Raw genomic sequence first — 3,850 nt, 5'->3', positions numbered from 1 at the left:
TATTAATATTGGTTGTGCAATATAAAATGTGTCGCATATATTCCAAAATATCTAAGCTCTTCATGTACTTACTACACTAAGGAATTTTTTTGATATTGCCTCAAAATTATATACTTAGCTCTATCAAACCACATACACAATAGTAAATTATTTTTTCAATAGAACCTTTTTATTTGATAACTAATCTTATTTCTTTTTAAAGCAGAGATAGTTGAAAAAAATGTTCTTTGTTAAAGTGCGTGTAAGACTATAAGGTCCTACTATACATTATTAATTACTTGAGTTCTATGAGATTCTTCATCTAATCTTTGATACAATACTATAGTTTTAGAGTTTGATATCAAAGTCAAGTATATCACTATGTACCATCTAAAAAATGCTTCTTTATCAAAATCTCTATGCAATTGAACTTTAGTCAAGTCCTCTTCAAAAGACTTAGAATACAAAAAAAATCATCTATATCCTAAGTGATAATGCCTATTTAATGAACAACCTCAAAGATATACTTTTAAAGTAATAAAGTCTATCTAGCAAGCTTACTAGTAAGCTTATTTAATTCCATAAGTAACTTCAAAAATTAATTTTTAGTTACTAATATAAATCGTTACTTTTATAAATAAGGTCAAAAGTGAATAATTGTTCAAATTATTATCAAAGTTTTTTTCTTATAGAATAAATAATTAGACTCTATATTATTATTATTTCTAAAAAAATACAATGATATATTCTTATCTTATATCATTTTTATATTTTAAGATTGCTTCCAATCCTTTTCCATTTTAATCAATGTGCAATTAAAAAGATCTAATAACATTTGGATGTTGAAGCACTACATTGAACCCAACTTTTGTTTCAACATGTCAAATGCATATTGCTATTTATCACTTTAAGTCTATGGATGATCTTTATTTTTGAGAATAATTAAAATATTAGAAATTAAGTTGAAAATTTTGACAAATCTTTGGCAATAATTAGGTAAATTAAAAAAAACAAAAAAAACAAAAAAAAAAAAAAACAAAAATCCAAGATTGTGAAACATTGATTGGTGCTAAGATTTTTTGTAAGACATATACTTTTTCCTACTATATGTCAAGACTTCCTAGAATAATCATATGGTTTAGGCATAATAATTATTTATAGAAGAATCTACACCTAAAATGATGCTAGTACAATTTCTATTGACATAATTGCTTAAACATTGCTTATAAATGTATCACATGATCATATGAGCTGCTACTAAAAATGGTAACATCATCAATGTAGCATTTAACAAATGATAAGTCAACCAACATGTGGTCCATCATCCTTTAAAAATTATCTAAAATATCTTAAAGGTCAAATGGAAAAAACTGCTTATAATAATATTGATGTTTGCCATCTTGATTAACTTTCCAAAATATTACCTTTACTTGATCTTCAATAAATAATAATAATTAAATATTAAATTTCAAGAGTTAAAATTTAAGAAGATAATGATGCATCAAATAACTCTTTTACCATCGGCAATGGATATTGATCAAATTTGGTCTTATACTTAATTGGAGTGTAATTTCTACACATACATTTCTTTATCTAATTTCCAAAAACATCATTTTTTGAAGACATAACCATAGCACAAGCATATTTATTATGAAAAAATTAATCAAATTTATACCTAATAATAATAAATCTTAATAATAAGTCTAGATACCAACCTTCTCTTAGATATTAAGCTTATTAGATTTTCAAAAGATTAGATAATCATCATTTAATTTAATATAAATAAATTTGCTTCTATTGCCTTTAAGATCTTTAAGACTAAGGAGAAAATAATTGCAATACAAGCAAATAAAAGTACATACTTTTTGTGCTTCAATATTGATAAGATGTGCCCATAATTCTAATGACCAATTATTAAAAAAATTAGTCTCTTTCTATACCAATAGAACACCACTATATGTTGGCACATTCTTTAAATGCTAATCCAAAAAAGAAACAAATTCTAAGCCTCCAATATTCTCACTTATATTCTCACCAAATGAAGAGCTTCATTACCACAGTTTATATATAAATTAAAAATATTAGTAGAACATGGAATATTATGCAAAAAAAAATCTAGTGAAAGAATCTCTTAATCTTTTTTATTTTTCAAAATCTTTGGCCAAAGTAGCAAAGACTCATTGAGTTTTTAGTTCTTTAGTTATATACTACTTAAAACAAAAAAATAACTCAAATTTCTCAACTTTAGTGAATTTAAACACAATTGCTCCCTGATCATTACTCTCTATCCTCAAAGCAAGCAAATGGGCATTATGATATTTTTTTAAAATGAGATATATGCCAAAAAATCCAAAGCAAAATGTTTAAGTCCATAGCATGGCCTAGAAAGAAACAATTTTGATTGTCAATGATGTCATAAGTTGTTGTGGTATCAGCCAAAAAGCCCATGGCATACTCTCTCCCATTTGCATTTAGTTTGTCGTGAGCTTAAGCACTAACATCCCAAATTATACCATACTCACATGCTCATAATGCAAATAATTCCAAATATGTTACAAATGAAGGAAATATGCAAGGTCTTCCTCTCTTATTCATTAATGCAAAAAGAGGCTCACAAGTCTTATTCACAACTAATAAAACCAATTATCATCTAAGATAACATCAACCTTACATCCAAGAGGTCGTTTGACTTCAAAAAGTGTTGTTATAAGTACATGAGACATGGCCAAGTTGGTCCAAAATCAACTATGTTCTCAGGCATATGGAGTGACATCTACACTGAGCCTTATGCTTGGCTTATGTATATGTTGAAACCATAATTTTTTAAATCTAGAATTGTTATAACACATTCAACTTTTTACTGATTTGATGATTGTGAGATCTAATGTTGGTAACTAGAAATCTTGATAACTACCAATTTACACTATGAGTTTGACATGACTCTTTATTTCTCAAACATTTTAAATCTAATAGACAAAATTATTTCATTTCATCCAGAGGAGTTAAAAATAAAAATTGATCGACTACAAAAAAGTTTGTCAGAAAATCCTGAAAAAGATGTGAATCGTTCAAAGCATTCAGTTTTACCGTAGATGGTATTCGGTGGTCGTGTGCCGAGGAAGAAAAATTTAAAATCGCCGCTGCCGGGGATCGAACCCGGGTCACCCGCGTGACAGGCGGGAATACTTACCACTATACTACAACGACTTGATTTCTGATCGAAACGTGAGTAATTAAATATATATACTATAGTAAATTTGTGTTTCAGAAGTCGGTGACTGACCAAGGCCAAGGCAGCGAGGATTGGTGTGACAGCATAATTTTTCATCCACCGGGTAACATTAAGTCTCAGCTGTCAGAACCAGCACAAATTTCACACGTGATTCTGGAGCTTGATTGTCTATGTTCTAGCAGCCTGACTCGCATCCCTGCAAAGCCGAGTGGCGTGCCAGTTTGCGAAGTATTGCAAAATTATACAGTTATCACCCCAAGGAACACCAAAATTGAAAGTGAAGATGGTTTGAAGAAGCCCCGCGAAGTAAACATGTGCTGGATGAATAGTCAACACGGACAAAGAGAAATGATCTTGACAAAAAAAAAAAAAAAAAAAAAAAAAAAAAAACATACACAATATCAACTTTCACCACAATGGAGAAACTACATTGTTTTTGAGCCATTGGCGATGTTTTGATAATATTGATTCCCCCGCTTCGACTTTAATCATTCAGCCTATCGCCTACGAGTTCCGTGAATTTGTTTTTTTGACTTCCTTAGCTTGTTTAGCTTTTTAGCTTGTTTGCTTCCTTTCCTCTTCAGACTTCTTACTTTCTTTAGTAACGTTACTACTCGTAAGGTATTGCATACACTGTTT

The 3,850-nt window shown here is 29.4% G+C and overlaps 1 non-coding gene across 1 annotated transcript; it reads right to left on the bottom strand.

The window, feature by feature from the left end:
• Positions 1 to 3,114: 3,114 nt before the first annotated feature.
• On the bottom strand, positions 3,115 to 3,186 carry TRNAD-GUC (transfer RNA aspartic acid (anticodon GUC)). The gene has a single exon. It is a non-coding gene; the product is annotated as a tRNA-Asp (tRNA).
• Between the last annotated feature and the right edge of the window lie 664 nt (positions 3,187 to 3,850).

The sequence above is a fragment of the Physcomitrium patens genome, chromosome 14 (genome assembly GCF_059467195.1).
Source record: "Physcomitrium patens ecotype Gransden chromosome 14, ASM5946719v1, whole genome shotgun sequence".
Classification (NCBI taxonomy): domain Eukaryota; kingdom Viridiplantae; phylum Streptophyta; class Bryopsida; order Funariales; family Funariaceae; genus Physcomitrium; species Physcomitrium patens.
The sequence above is the reverse complement of the archived record's forward strand: the minus strand, read 5'-3'. Positions and strand labels throughout refer to the sequence as shown.